Source organism: Peromyscus eremicus, chromosome 6 (genome assembly GCF_949786415.1).
Source record: "Peromyscus eremicus chromosome 6, PerEre_H2_v1, whole genome shotgun sequence".
Lineage (NCBI taxonomy): Eukaryota > Metazoa > Chordata > Mammalia > Rodentia > Cricetidae > Peromyscus > Peromyscus eremicus.
In genome coordinates, this window is record NC_081421.1 from 25,565,280 (window position 1) to 25,581,270 (window position 15,991).

Below are 15,991 nucleotides of genomic sequence, written 5' to 3' on the forward strand. Positions count from 1 at the left end.
TCTGATGTCTGAAGGGGGAGGAAAGCATTTGAGGTGCTGACTCGGAGATGAAAGGCAGGTTCTGGGATCCCCATGGTTTCACCCACTCACGTCAAGGCTGGATCTCACTTTAAAAATAAGAGCTATCCACAGAAAGGGAGAAGGAGTGGAGGAGAAAGATTCTCCCTTATTACTTCCTTTGATCCTAGACAGAGAAGAGGAGGAAGCAGAAAGCGTCATAGTCTACATAAAAAGAACAACCTCTCTTCCTAGAGGCAGAGAAAAAACTGCTCGAAGGAATAAAGCTGGCCATCCTAAGCAATGCTTGGCCTTCGGAGTGCCCAGAGTGCTTCCCGTGTGTACTGCTTCACTGAGCCCACCACCTCACCAACACAAACAGCTGGGAGTGACCTGAGAGACGAGTGAGTGCAGTCTCCTGAACAGGGACCCGAGGAGGAAGGCTGACTGACGGACATTTAAAACAACTCAACTGTTCAGGTAACTACCATCCCATCAGGAATGCACTTCATCAATTCCTGAGGGTCCAGAGTAAAGCAGTAAAATCTAAGATGGCGGTGTCACTCTCTGAGCAGGTGGCAGTCCTACAGAGTCCTTCTGACAGACAAGACTGGACTTACAGACTGGACGAAATAGGCTCTGAAGCCCAAGCCCTCCAGGGCACTCAGGCTGAGCCCGGGACTACAAATCATTTAAATTAGTGTTTCTCTTCTTACCGGAACATGAATTCCAAGCTAAGTGAGTAATTTCACATGGCCCCCAAGTATGAGAACTATGTGATAATCATCTATTATTTATGCACAAGGGCTAAGGAATGCCACAGAAATGGTTTTCCTAAAATGATGTTTCCTTTAAATATAACATATCCTATAGTCTAACTTCCTAGAAGATCATTCTATATTTTCCTTCATGAAAAATGTATATATTTATTGCCTATGATTTCTTGAAAAATGTTATCAAAAGATGATTTTTTGGCTAGAAATGAAAGTAATGAAGACATACAAATACCCCAATCAGTTTTGTTTTGTTTTAAACAAAGAAAGAGTTTTCAGTCAAACAGAACTCTAAGAGCGGGCAGTCAGTCACTCTCCTAAACTGGCCCGTGATTCAGTGAATGGGAAAATCTGTCATCCCACATGAAATACAACAGAGGGAACAAAATCACCTCAGCTAGTGCCATAGCCTTCCTCAAGTACCTGGTTACCAACCAGTCCATGCCTCAACTATCCCAGCTCCTCAAACTAGCAAAATCAAACCCACAGAACAAGGAAGTGAGTGGCAGACACTTGGGACCCAAAATTACAGTGACAGAGGAAAGCTAGAAGACTCCATATTGGAGACACTGACTGGAACCCTCCATTCTTTCTTAACCAAGTGCTGTGTCCTGGTGGATTTAAATAAGTTCTTTTTTGTTTGTTTGTTTGTTTCTTTTTAGTTCATGTACATTGGTGTTTTGCCTGTATGTATTGTATGTCTGTATGAGAGTGTCAGATCCCCTGGAACTGGAGTTACAGAAAGTTGTGAACCACCATGTGGTTGCTGGGATTTGAACCTAGGTTCTCTGGAAGACCAGCCAGTGCTCTCAACCACGGAGCCATCTCTCCAGCCCTTAAATAAGCTCCTAAGAAGCATGAAGTAATTTAAAAGAATTAGAAGGTATACATAAACAGAAAGTGCCACTGTTCCCACGTTGACCTGGAATCTAACAAGCAAATGGAGAAGAATTGGAAAAAAAGTTGCATTCTAAAATAGCTTAGCTTGCCCCAGGCATCACTGATATCTAAGGACAGAAGATGGGTAACAGAACAGGGTAAATTATGTCCAAAAATCAAATAAACCTATAAGTAACAGTCTCTTCAATAATGATGAAATGCTATGGCAATTTAAATACTGCTAAATAAAGGCTAAAATAAAATATAGGCTTCTAAACATGTTAGTCTATTTCTTCCACCATCATCACAGACCTCTCCTTTAAAAAAAAGATTTCTAATAATGAACTTACTTTCTAAAAGACTATGATCTCATAATAATTTCCTCAAATATGAGTGTAGAGGGCGGAGTGTCGGGTACACCTGTAATCTCAGCACTTAAGAGTCAAGAGGATCAAAGTTAATTAATTAAGTCTCCACTTGTAGGCGATGGTGGTATGGTGAGAACAAGTCCCAGTGATGAAAAGCACAAGCAAACAGACCTGGAGAGAAGGCTCAGTGGGTAAGTGCGCTTTCCGTGGAAGCATGAGGGCTGGAGTTCAAATCCCCAGACCCACATAAGAAGCCTGGTGTGGCCCCCGCTCCTGTAACCACAGCACAATGGGAAGCGTGACAGGAGGCTTGTTGGGCTGGCTGGAAACTAGCTCCAGGTCAGGGAGGACCCTGTCTCCAGAGAACAAGTCAGACAGTGAGAGAAGAGGACCCTGACACTCTCCTCTGGCTTCCACCCCTGAACACACACGTGCACACACACTCACAAATGAAACACTCACGTGTTATAACATATTTCTTTTCTTTATATCATGTGGGGAAAATACTTTTTACAAACTAAACACTCAAATATTAGTTTGATCTTCCTGCTACCATGAGGGATGAGGAACCCCCACCACCACCACCAACCAGCCAGCCAGCCCTGATAGCTAGGACGAGGGTCCTCTGCAGAGGTGGACAAAGGCAGCAGGGCTCTAAGGACTGCTTCTGTGGGGTGTTGCCTATTTCGGCGCACAGCCAAATCGGAAGGTGATCTGAACCACTGTCACCAGTCCAAGCAGACAGCAACCCATGCCCCTTTGCACCACGATCTCACTTCTGTGAAGGGGCAAGGAAAGGGACTTTGGGTGATGGTCCTGAGGGGCGTCTTCACATACTCTTTGTCCACACAAACTTTACAAGGACAGAAACCAGTGAGGCCTCACTTCAGACCCTTGTCCTTAACTCACCTCTGGTGAACTCACTTTCTAAAGATGGAGTATTTGAAAGCTAAGTGACTTCTAACAAAGGAAGCATTTAGGGCTGCCAGCTAGCCAGGTTTAGGCCTGGCTATCCAGGAAGGCACAGGCTCCAAGCTCCTCCGCATCTTGAGGTCACCTTTAATTAACCACAGGAGCCTCTCTCCAGCTCTCGGCAAACCTGTGCATCCCAGACCTGTGGCTGCTTTGGTACAATCGACACTACCACACAGTTCACTGTGAAAACAGAGACAGGTCAGTCATGGGAATGTGTTTGCTCTTCCAGATGCAAATGAGAGGTACAGCATGTTATTCCACAGAGCTGCTCACCTCAGAGACTCAAAGGTAGGAGTGTGAGAACACAGAGGCTCCCTGCACAGCATGCAGCACGTCTGTACACGATGCTTCACTGCCACTCTCTAAGCAACTGCCTCACATTGTCCCCATTCTCCACATTTAGTGTCCTACAGATCGCTTCCTGGGAAGTCTACTTCTGTTCTCCATGTTCTCTCATCTTAAGCTCAAACTGGTATTACAGAAAACAATCCAGGAAAAATCTCCCTCTCAGGAGAGCTCCAGAATATTATTATTGTATCAAAAAAAATAAATTTAAGTTTCTGGTCAATAGACAAGAACATGGGAAGCATTCGATTTTGCTTGGCCGTAATATTCAGGTACCTGGGAACATACACACCCATCGTTCCAAGTATGGAGAAACGTGTACAATGACAAATGCAGAGCCAGGCATGGTAGCACATGCCTGTAATCCCAGCACCTCAGAGGCTGAGAGGAGGCTGAGGCAATAGCATCATGAGTCGGAAATTGCCCAAGGCTATAAAAGTTCTAGGCCATCCTGGGCTATATGACAGACCTTGATTTAATATATGTGTGTACACATATATATATGAACATGGATATATATATATAATTATAGTTATAATTTGTGCTGACTTCAATAACAAGAAAAATCTATATAATCAAAGGTCACATTTTTAGCAAACAGAAATTTTCTAAATTAGCTGAGTTTGGGGAAAAGTCCACAAAACTTGGGAGAAGTTTGATAAAAGATCTAAAATAGCAATAGATGAAAATTTAAGTTTGCATAAAAGGTAACTATGTCTTTAATTTGTTTCAATCTTTATTACCCTGAATGAAAAAAAAAAAATCAACACAATAGAAACTCAAAATGTCTATAATTAACAAGATTCTTCAGCAGAAGAATCCCAACTGAGTGCTTGAAGAGAGGTAACAAGTTCAAACTCAACCTGGGACTCAGCTATCAACATGCAGACCCTTGAGTCAGGCTTGGGGCCCAGCACATTGGTAAAGAGCTTGCTCAGAGCACATGGGCCCTGGCCACATCAGCATCAAAGAAAGAAGGGGAGGGGAGGGGAGGGGAGGCCTTATTTAGATCAGCAATCATCCCTATTGTCAGGAGAGACAATGAGACAATCCAACAACCCTGAACAGGACATGTAGGAGATGTAAAGCAGTAGTTTTCAACCTATGTGTCACATATCAGATATTTACATTATGATTCGTAACAATAACAAAATTAGTTATGAAGTAGCAGCAAAATAATTCTACGGTTGGGGGTAACCACAACATGAGGACCTATATTCAAGGGTCGCAGCACTAGGAAGGTTGAGAAGCACTGAGATAAAGTATCTAAAATGATAATGCTGGAACACACTGATGAGAGGCAAAGAATGGGACATTGTTTCCCCTTAGTAATTCTGTAAGCACAGTGTGGTTGGTTCTTCACAGTCTCCCTCACTATAAAACCATGACTCTGGCATCTTTTCCTCTTGAGAAAAAAGGTCACAAAAATGACCAGCTATGGTATACACTCACATAGTGGTGTTTTGCCAAGCCACTTATATATATGGTAATATTTATAGAATATATACATAGAATATACAATATGTAGCTATACATGGTTATAGTCAAAAGAAAATATACCCACTTAGAGAGTAAACATGCACACTACTATCACACCCTTATGAGTTCACTATTTCCCAAGAGCTCAGGAATAAAAGGCAAATGCCTTGTACAGCAGTAAGGGGGGTCTGATTTCCCCTACAGCATATCTGTATGTGCATGTAAGTCTTTGCACTGACATATTTATCTGAAAGTTTCAATGTCTCAAACGTATAAATTGCCCATGATGCTCAGGTTTCTTATCTCATCACTTAAGTGACTATCTCCAACATGACTACCGAGTAACTTCGATCAAGAGTTCAAGAACTATACATCTAGTTCAGACTTCTCCATGGCTCACCATGACATCAGGAAAGATCGTCTGTGTTCTTACATAGCCATATACACAAACAGGCTACCTGATTTGCTTAAGTACTAAGATGCCTTTTTCCCCTTCAGAGATCTCCAGCTTCTAACTGCATCCTCTTCATTTGAAAGCAGTTAAAACTAAGGAGACACATTTTCACATGGGGAGGAACAGGGACTGCTCTGTTGGCAGGGCTTGCCTAGCATGCAGAAGCCTTGGGTTTGATCCCCAGCACCACATTAGAAGTGTGTGATGCCCATGAAGCCTTTAATCCAGGCACCCAGGAGGTGGAAGAGGGAGGATCGAGCTGGAGTCGCCGCTATGTGAGATCCTTGTCTCAAAAAATAAACAAGCAAAAGATGAAAGAAGAGTCTGCCTTCCCAGATTATATCTTCAGTTTTCCTCAAACTTTTTTTAAAGTTTTCACACAATACAATAACAAGTCCACATTTCAGTCATTGTTAAACATGCAGTTTTTCATAGGGTTAGATACACTCATAATGACTGCACAGCCACCGTGACTGCCCATGTTCAGTTCGTCATTCCAAACAGACTATCCATCCACTGCTAACCCCCACCAGCTACTCTGTCTCTGCAAACTTCCTGATCGTCAGTATCCCATACAAGGAGAAATGTATGGTAGTTAATATATGATATTTTTCTGTGGTGGTTTGAATGAAGAACCTCCCCCACAGGCTCGTGCATTTCAACACTGGGAAGGTTACGACTGACCGTAGGTGTTGGACCCTGGCTAGAGGAAGTATGTCGGTAGGGTGAGCTTTGAAGGTCTGCGGCCTTGCCCCACCTCCTCTTCTCTCCTCTCCCCCTCCTCTCCTTCTGCTTCCTCATCAGGCAGCTTCCCACTCCTGCCTTGCCTTCTCCACCATGATGGACTTTTGCATGTCTGGATCCAGCAGCCAAAATAAACTATGCCTGAGCTGCTTTTCTCCAGGTATCTTATCACAGCGACTACTACATTATCCTCGGCTTCAAGGCCCACCTGTGTTATAGTGTGTATTCTCCGCTCCTTCTCAAAGCTGGATACTCATGGAAAATACCGCATTTGGTTTATGCATTCATCTGCAGATGGATATGGGTTATTTCCACTTCTGGCCTGTTACAAATAATGCCATTATAAACCATGGCTTAAACATATCTAAGTCCCCATTTTCTTCTGGGTCAAAACCTCAGAATAAAGTTGCTGGCAATACCATAATTCTGGTTGAAGATTTTTAAGAACTACAAAACTTTTCCACAGAAAATATACCATTTTACATACCCAATAGCAACACACAAGGATTCTAATTCAATGTATTTTTAAGAATTCCCCAATTCAATAATCAGAATGTTACTCTAAAACAGAACTATTTTTCCTGTGGTAAGAAAACATACAATAGAAAAAAACAGACACAGCAATATTTATCACTTCCATTATTTTCCTAAACTGATTTAAACAAAGAGGATTCCAGTTGGCTTTAATTGCTGTCTACTATGAAGTGCTGTGCAAGAAATCAAAGTCAGGGCCTTGTACACTCAGGGAGCGCTGCATCAGGACCCCCAGGAACCTCTTAAACATGAAAGAAAATGGAACACGGATCCGAAAAATACACTAAAGATTTTACACTACCATAAAAAGTTGGCAAATCTCATGAGATTTTTACCTCAAACTAAAGAGCTACTGGCAGTTGGTGACTGCTACAGGGTCAGTTTTCTTTAGGAGAGGGGCCGCTAGTAGTTCCTCATACCCCAGTGGAAGACACGACCATGTACATGTAGACAGTAAAAATAAATTCAGTGGGCTAAAAGCATAATAAATACATGATTTTGTTGTTTTGTTTTGTTTTGTTTTATTTTGTTTTGTTTTTCAAGACAGGGTTTCTCTGTGTAGCCCCGGCTGTCCTGGAGCTCACTCTGTAGATCAAGCTGACCTCAAACTCACAGAGATCCACCTGCCTCTGCCTCCTGAGTGCTGGGATTAAGGGCGTGTACCACCACCACCTGGCAAATAAATAATTTTTTAAGTAGACAAATCTATCCCTACAGTAGTCATGTTCTAAAAAAACCTCATGCTTGAGGAACTGGGTGTAAAATATACTTAGATGTTATTCTAGTTTGCTTTTTTGTTACTATGATAAAACACTGACTAAAACCAACTTCTGGAGGAGAGGGGTGATTTGGCTTACAGGTTACAGTCTGTCATGGAAGGAAGCTCTGCAGGAACACAGAGGCTAGGACTGACGCACAGAGGACCACTGCTGACTGGCTTGCTTCTAGGCTTATGTTCAGCTACCTTTTTTTAAAAAAAAAAAGATTTGTTTATTTATTTTGTATACAGCATGTATGACTACAGGTCAGAAGAGGGCACCAGATCTCATTACAGATGGTTGTGAGCCACCATGTGGTTGCTGGGAATTGAACTCAGGACCTCTGGAAGAGCAACCAGTGCTTCCAACCTCTGAGCCATCTCTCCAGCCCCTACCTTTCTTATCCAGCCCAAGATCACCAGCCTAGGGAATAGCACCACCTACATGAGCTGAGCCCTCTTACATCAATCATCCATCACGAAAATGCCCACAAGCCACCTGATGGAGGCAGGTCTTCAACTAAGGTTCCTCTTCCCAGGTGTGTCAAGCTGACAACCAAGATTAGTTATCACAGATGTGTTTAGAGATATTTACTTATTTCTGGTAAATTCCTTCAGTCACTCAGAATATCTTCCTTTAGCAGAAGTAGGAAAGGAATGCGTATCTAACCTATCTAAATACTTAATTCATGAACTCCTACAAGTAGGCCCAAAGGCGGAGGCGGAAGCAGACGGTCAGCTGGAGATGCAGGTCAGCTGGCAGAGGGCCTGCTTGGCAAAGGTAAGGCTAACACACAGCTGTAATTCCAGCACTCGATCTCGGCCCTTGGAAGTACAGGCAGGAGGAGCAGGCATTCACGGCATCCTCAGCACATAGTGATGAGGTCAGCCTGGCCTAAATGAGACCCTGTCCCAAAAAGAAAACCAAAGCAACAACATCCTTAAAGCTTTCAGGGGCCAAAGAGATGGTTCAGGCCTGGAAAGGTACTTTGCCATGCAAGTCTTGTGGCCTGAGTTCAACCCCCAGAACCCACGTAAAGACAGAAGAACCAACTCCACAAATTTGTGGTCTGGCCTCACACATGAATGAGGGCGCGCACGTGCGCATGCACACACACACCCACAGTCCGTTATTTAAAAGTTACAGGGAGGTGCCGGGCGGTGGTGGCACACGCCTTCAATCTCAGCACTCGGGAGGCAGAGCCAGGCGGATCTCTGTGAGTTCGAGGCCAGCCTGGTCTACAGCGTGAGTTCCAGGAAAGGCACAAAGCTACACAGAGAAACCCTGTCTCGAAGGGAGAAAAAAAAAGTTACAGGGAAGTTAAATGACACTATAGTCATGAAATATAACCTGGAGTTCTGATTAGGAACTGTGCTGAAACTGTCAACATTGCCAAGAGTATGAGAACTTAGGAATGCCAAACAGGCACATCTTAAACCCGGGCAAAGGGAAGAAATTCAAAGATTGATCTATTTTCACAGGAGGAAAATCTTCAATGGCAGATGGCTGGCCACTGGAACTCACAGGATGACAAGCTGTAGTTTTAAAACTCCAAACCCTCTCATCCTCCACCCCTGTCGACATACCTTGGGTCTCCAAGGACTGATCCTTGATGCTAAATCTACTACAAATAACTGTCCCTCAGGTGAGCCATGACTTCAGACTGGCATCTACTTGGCCGTATATTGCAAAGGACTCAGGTAACCCCCAAGCCACCCTCCCATGAGTGCCGGTACTTGTTCAACAGGGCACCCCTGTTCAGCCAGCCACCAGCATCCAAGCATGTTCCATCAGTCCAAAACCTAGAACCTAAGCGTATGTTTATGGGCATTTTACTAACTCGAATAGCATCAAATTGAACAGAAGAGCAAAGCTGCTCCTCTACCACCCACATGTACTCCCGACAGCAAAGAGCAAAGGTTACCTGGAAACAGAGTCCTGCCAGGAAACACTCCCGGTTCTACTACACTGCCATCAACGTGAAGAACAGCAGTTGTGAGTCCGAATTGGGAAGCAGGGAGGCTGCGAAGACTGAGAACATGACTGTTTCCCAGCTCAAATAAAGCTCAGCTAACCCCAGGACTAAAGCCTTGCCCATCATTCAGTATGGAAGCTCCTCGCAGAAACGGCACTTCCTGCTTCATCCCAGCAGTGACCCTGAACCAAGAAAGTCATGCTGGCCTGGACATGCACACAACAGTGTCCGTCCAGCCAAAGCCGGACCTGCCAAACAGCTCAGAGAGGACAGGTTAGATGCAGGACCAGCTTTTGAGACATCACTTCTGGGCTATTCCATTGGGAATGGGGGGGGGGGGGAGTGAAGAAACAATCTAAGCTGAAAAGTTTATTTACTGACCACAAAAGGAAAACTAAATTATTTTTTCAAATTGTCCCGGCACAAATCTACAGTCTCTAAAAACATGCAAATTCACAGGGCCACCTCCAAATGAAACTCTGGAATATAATGAACTATTAAGTTTATATAAAGCTTTGTCAAAACGTTTAAAGACACCAACAAATGTCTATGGTAGCCCTTTCAGAAGAGAGATGAGTTGCTTTCTCCTCATATTAAGATGGGGAAACTCGAGTCAAGAGAGGTTCAAAAGTGTACCAGAGACAGACGGGTGAGGAGGAAAACGATCCCTTGACAAACCAGGTTTGCTGACATCAAACTGATGCTAAGCTACAGCCCTCAATCTCCGCCTGTCACTCAACATCTTTAAGATTACAGTGAGTCTCTCCAGTTTTTATTAACATCTTGATGTCCTAACAAATTGAACCACACATATATCATGGTTAAATCTTGTTTCCATATTTGGCACACTCCCTAGGACACTATAATTCTATTTATAACACAGTTCTTACCCTGATTCTGAGAAAATGGTGTGATGTTCCCCATGGCCAGGAATGGGTATGAACAAGACATTCAAATATCAGAATGTTCTCATTAACCAATGCCTTGCCTGAAGCTGAATTTATAACTTTCCAATAGCTAGAGGCAATGTGATTTATAGTCACACTAAAATAACACTGCAATTTAAAACTGATTCACTGATATAAGTCTCTGGGATTCTACTGTGTTCTGGAGTCACAATTATGACCTGTGATTATCCCTGTAACTCTAGAGGATACATACAGATTATAATATCTTTATACTGAGCATGGAAGTTGTTTCTTAAAAATCTTAATAAAGCGTGGGCTGGAAAGCTGACTCGGCAGTTAGGAGCTGGCGCTGCCCCTGCAGAGGAACAGAGGGACAGAGGGACAGAGGTCAGCTCCCAGCATTACCATGAGAGCTCACAACCACCTGAACTCCAGCTTCAGGAGACCTTACACTTTGGGCCTCCCAGGGCACCTGCATTCACATTCACACACACACACACACACACACACACACACACACACACACACACGTGCCCACACACATATGCACATAATTAAAAATAAATTTTCTTTAAAATCCTAATAAACAGACATTATTTCTCATTTGTCTTTTCCTGGAGTGTTTGAGAAACAAGTCCCAGTGATGAAAAGCACAAGCAAACAGACCTGGAGAGAAGGCTCAGTGGGTAAGTGCGCTCTCCGTGGAAGCATGAGGGCTGGAGTTCAAATCCCCAGACCCACATAAGAAGCCTGGTGTGGCCCCCGCTCCTGTAACCACAGCACAATGGGAAGCGTGACAGGAGGCTTGTTGGGGCTGGCTGGAAACTAGCTCCAGGTCAGGGAGGACCCTGTCTCCAGAGAACAAGTCAGACAGTGAGAGAAGAGGACCCTGACACTCTCCTCTGGCTTCCACCCCTGAACACACAACGTGCACACACATTCACAAATGAAACACTCATGTCCTAAGTTAAAATATATTTCTTTTCTTTATATCATGTGGGGAAAACACTTTTTACAAACTAAACACTCAAATATTAGTTTGATCTTCCTGCTACCATGAGGGATGAGAATGCCCCCCCCCCCAATCCTCCCCTATTCTCAAAACAAAAACAAAAAGGGGTACTGGGCTCTGGGATATCTACAGATAGAATCTAGCCAGATAAATGAGCGTGGACTTTCACTATCTCATACAAGATCAGGAAGTTTTTGGAATTCCTTTTGCCAAGTGAAACTCTAAAAGTGCAACAGATGTAAATTAAACCCACTTATCAAAACAAAGATTCTCTGACCATCTGCTTACTGCTATGCCAAGGGTCATTTCTGCTGTTCTAATCCAGCACAATTTGTGAATGAATCTAGGGCTTGATTGTCTGGGAGAGGGGGTTGTTTGTTTTTTGAGACAGTGTATCACTATACATCCTTGGCTGGTGCTCCCTATGTAGACCAGGCTAGCCTCAGATTTACAGAGATCCACTTGCCTCTGCCTCCTGCATGCTAGGACTAAAGGCATGGGCCACCACACCCTGCTTGATAATTTAATTTTATGTTTTGATAGTAAGACTACTTAGATACTTCAGACCAATGCTGTAACTGCATAAAGAAAAACTCAGAAAGTCCTCTTCAAAGGACTGCTCAGGGAACAGGTGACGTGGACTGGAGGGGCGTGCTTCTCTCTCTTCCAATTCTATGAACGGCTTCCAACTTGCTTCCTAAAAGTCATACTTCTTTGGGGAGGGAGGGGGAAAGACAGGGGTCTCTCTCAGACAAACCGACCTGGAATTTACGATGTAAGCCATCAAACTCACTTGATCTTCTGCCTCTGCCTCCTGAATGCCAGGGTCACAGGTGTGAGCCACAATGCCTGGCCATGCTACTTTATTACCGGGAAATGCAGATAAGAATACTTTTCCAGCAATTCCTACACACAATTATTCCAACTAAATAACTAAACTATCTGAAGATCTGCCCATCAGTTTTGACTATGACATATAAGCATTTAAAAATGTAAGTACCCATTTTTCCACTCTTTTGGAAAAGCACACCCATCCCAGACTTTAAATTCCATTTGGAATATGAATTCAAGGGCTGAGGTCAGGATCTAGCACTGTGGTAAAATACTTGCCTCCAGCATGCACAAGGTTCAATCACAATTATTTAAAAAAAAAAAAAAAAGTATGCCTAAGTCTTCTAGTTGTAAAGAAAGAACACTTAACTTGGAGATTCAAAAAGCAATACTGCTCAGCTGAATACCTTGGGAGTCGGAAAGTTCTGTGTTTCACATTTAAGTTTAAAATAATTTAGAGGAAATAAAATTCAAAAGACAGTTCTTGAGTCACACAGCCACATTTCAAACACTCAATTACATGTGCCTCCTGGCTGCAGTATGACAGTCTAGACAGAACCATTTCTATCCCTGGAGAAACTCTACTGGGCGGTATTCGGAACTACTGGTACCTTGATTTCTGTGAACTTAGATGCCCTTGTTTGCAAAACGTACATTTACTATAACTTTAATCAAAATACTCTAATTTTAATCAAATAATGTATAAAAGGTTAAATGGTGTTTATTTAAGAAGGAACAAACTGTTATTACACTCTGGAACAGGCATGGTGGTTCATTCCTGGCATCCCAGGACCTAGGAAGCCAAGGCAGGGGGATGGCTCCGAGAAGCCAGCCTGGGATAGAGTCTCAAAACACCACACAGAAAAAAAAAATTCTAAGTGCAATCCTGCATTTTGTTCTATGATCGTAACCCTGAACCAGTCACTTCCCTTCCCTGTGGATCATTTTCCTAAGCTGAGAAGTTTGGGAAGTTTCAGGAGTTGAGCAGAAGGGGCACAAAGGTCCATGGAATAAACAACTCGCCAGTTCCTGGTGTCCATCCTCAGCATTCCTCCAGAAGCCGAGAAGACAGGCTCCATATAGCCCATGCCCTGATGACTGCTATTTTTAAAGGGTCTTAAAAGATTACCAGCATGTCTTTCTGAAACTGTATGTACTGTCATTAGATACTGCAAGCCGCCACTCCACAAGATCTCAAAATTTTAATAGACCCTAAAGGAACACTATCTTGTCAAATGAATGTTTTCTCTCATAAGCATTCAGACCAAAAGGCTTGTTGAAAAGCACATGTGGGTTTAAAAACAATATTAGGACAGCAACTTTTAAAAAACTATTATCAGCTAACTATGCTTCGTTTTTAGCCAGGCTGCCGGTGTACCTCTGCCAGGGTCTCAACCAAGTAAGAACTGCTGTGGAGAACTGTACCATCCTGGCCAGAAGCATGCCTCTTTAACAGCTGCTCCTAGGGAGCCAGGAAATTTACTGAAACCAGTCTTTACTGCGTCCAGAGTCAGCCTCCAAGGAGGAGTGAACCAACAGCCCCCACAAGTCACAACACCAGGTCAGAGCTGCTGTGGGCTGTGGGGCACAGCTCAAGTTCCCAGGCTAACTTGGAGGTGCTGGAGGGCCGGGAACTCAAATGCGAATAGAGCAGTGAAATCTTGCTCAAAGCCTGAATTTTGTTTTGTTTTGTTGTTTTAAAAGGAATGTTATTCCAGAATGGATTCCTTTTCTTCCGGGTCTGTCTGTTCCTACTGACTCTGCCACAACCACGGTGCCTCCCCTTTCCCAATGCCCCACCTCTTGCCACATTTATAAAAAAGAAGAAAAAAAAAAAAGTGGCATATTCCCTCTCCCCTAGCTTTTCCTAGTAAGGCCTGGAAACTGGAGGGAATTCAAATCAAATTAGTTGCACATTAAAAAATAAACAGACAAGCATCAAGGGTGGCTACCCAACAAAGCCCTCACCCGTTCCAAAATATGATTAAGCCTGGGAGGGCAGAGGGGGAGGGGGACTAGCCGGGATGGAGATAAACGTGCGCATTTTTGGCCCCAGCGTCAGCCTCATAGCGGCCAAATTCTACATTTTGTTTAAAGAAAACGCTGGGCCTGAGAGAAAAGAAAATAAAAAGTTGTAACTTTTAAGGAAGTCTGCAATCGGCACTGTCTGGATAAAATGCCAGTGCTTCCTTCGTCTGGGATCGCCGGGATCGCCGGGTGGGAGCGGAGATTCGAAAAATCTCCAACCCCAGCCGCTCACTCCTGGAAGGCGCCCGGCCAGCGGCGCCGCCCGGCGGCCCAGCCAGGTCTCCCGGGACGCCCGCAGAGTCCCCGGGGCTCCCGCGGCCCGGCGCTGGGGACGCCAGGCGAGCACGGCCCCGGGCCCCGCTTTCTGCGAGGAGTGACAGGCCCTTCCCACGGCAGCTCGTCCCTGCCTGCCATCCGAACCAGACGGTCCCCGCGGCCCGCCCGGCCCGCCCGCCGCCTCGGGGCGCGGATTCCACCCGCTCCGTCTCCCGGCCGCCCCACCCCCGGCAGGGGCGCCCCTCGAGGCTGACCGACTGACCCGCGCTCCGCTGGCCCACACGCACCGGGTCGTCCTCTGCTTCCCGCCGCGCCCCGCTCCCCCGCCCTAGCCTGCAGCCGCCTGGCTCGCCGAGTCCAGCCGCGGCCGCCGGTTCCCGCCCCCAGCCCGGGGGGAGCCCAGGGGGCAGGACGGGGAGGGAGGACGTGGCGCGCAGAGGTGGCCAGCGGCGGGCGGGGAGTGTCCCCGAGAGGCCCTGGCGGGGGCGGGGGCGACCGGTCGCCCAGAGACCCTCCCCGCAAGCAGCCCGGGTCCCGGGCCGCAGCCCGGCGCCCCCGAGGGGGCAGAGGCGTCCCCGACTCCCAGCTCCGCGCGCACGCACGCCCTCCTCCCTCCACCATATGGAAATCTACAGCCTCCCAAAGTGACACGTCGAAGATTCCTCGGCCTGGCCGCGCGCCCTCCCCCTCCCGGGCAGCGGTCCTGCCGCGGGGATCTGGGCGGGGGAGCGGATTCCTCGGAGCGACGGGCCGGGGAGGAGGGGAGCTCCGCGCCCCGCATCCCCCGCTTTCTTCCCCGGCGAGCGGGGGGGGCCAGGCGGGGCCGCCCCCTCCCCGGCCGGGAGCTCCGGGCAGCCGAGCGGTCGCGGGGCGACCGGGACTCCGCAGCCAAGTTTTCCTCGGGCATCCCGGAGCGCTCTGGGGCCGGGAGCGCCCTCGGGCGGACTCGGCGTCCGGCCCGGGCTCCGAAGCGCGGGGACCCCAGCGCGACCGCGGGTGGCACGTCCCCAAGCAGCCCGCCGCGCTCGCACGCCTTACCTCCCCTCGGGCTGAAACGGGGCTCCGGACGCCCGCGATCCGGGTCGCCCACGCCGTCCCAGCCAGCCGCCCGCGGGATCCCCGCCGCCTCTGCGCCGCTGCCGCCCCCTGCGCCGCCGCCGCTCTCCGCCGCCGCCGCCGCCGCTCTCCGCCTCCTCCTCGGGCCGCCGCCGCCGCTCAAATAACTACCAGGAGGGTTGGATGGGGGATTCCGCCATGTCAATGATGTCGGGACCACATGGGGATTCGGGGCCCGCCCACTGCCGTACGCCTCCGAGTACACGCGCGGCCACAATTGCAAGCTCCTTGCAGCCTGGAGAGGCCTCCCTTTCCCCTAAGCCAGGCCTGGCTATGCGCAAACTCATTTTGGTTCAGCCTGATAGAGAAGTCTGAACTGCAGGGAGTTAGGAGACTCTGAACGAGGTGCTGATGGCGGAAACATCACTAGGAATGCAATATTTGCTCAGCAATTATTAAAGCTGACTTGATGGTTTTCACCTATAACACATATTTCCTTTTTCAGTTGTAATCCCCAGAGGAATCTTTCAGTGATTTGTCACTCCTTTAACTTCCCACAGCATTCTGACCATGCGGCTAATTAAGCATGGGCAAATTTG

At 46.6% G+C, this 15,991-nt stretch overlaps 1 protein-coding gene across 2 annotated transcripts in view; it reads right to left on the reverse strand.

The window, feature by feature from the left end:
- The window catches only part of Fndc3b (fibronectin type III domain containing 3B), a 300,773-nt gene extending 285,294 nt beyond the window's left edge, over positions 1-15,479 (reverse strand). The window contains exon 1 of one of the 2 annotated variants that reach the window (XM_059265284.1): positions 15,375-15,479. The gene's annotated coding sequence lies outside the window, so the exon portion shown is untranslated. Of the gene's footprint in view, positions 1-14,598; positions 14,682-15,374 lie in introns of those variants that run through there. The other variant, XM_059265285.1, reaches the window with a different exon arrangement.
- Positions 15,480-15,991: the final 512 nt, after the last annotated feature.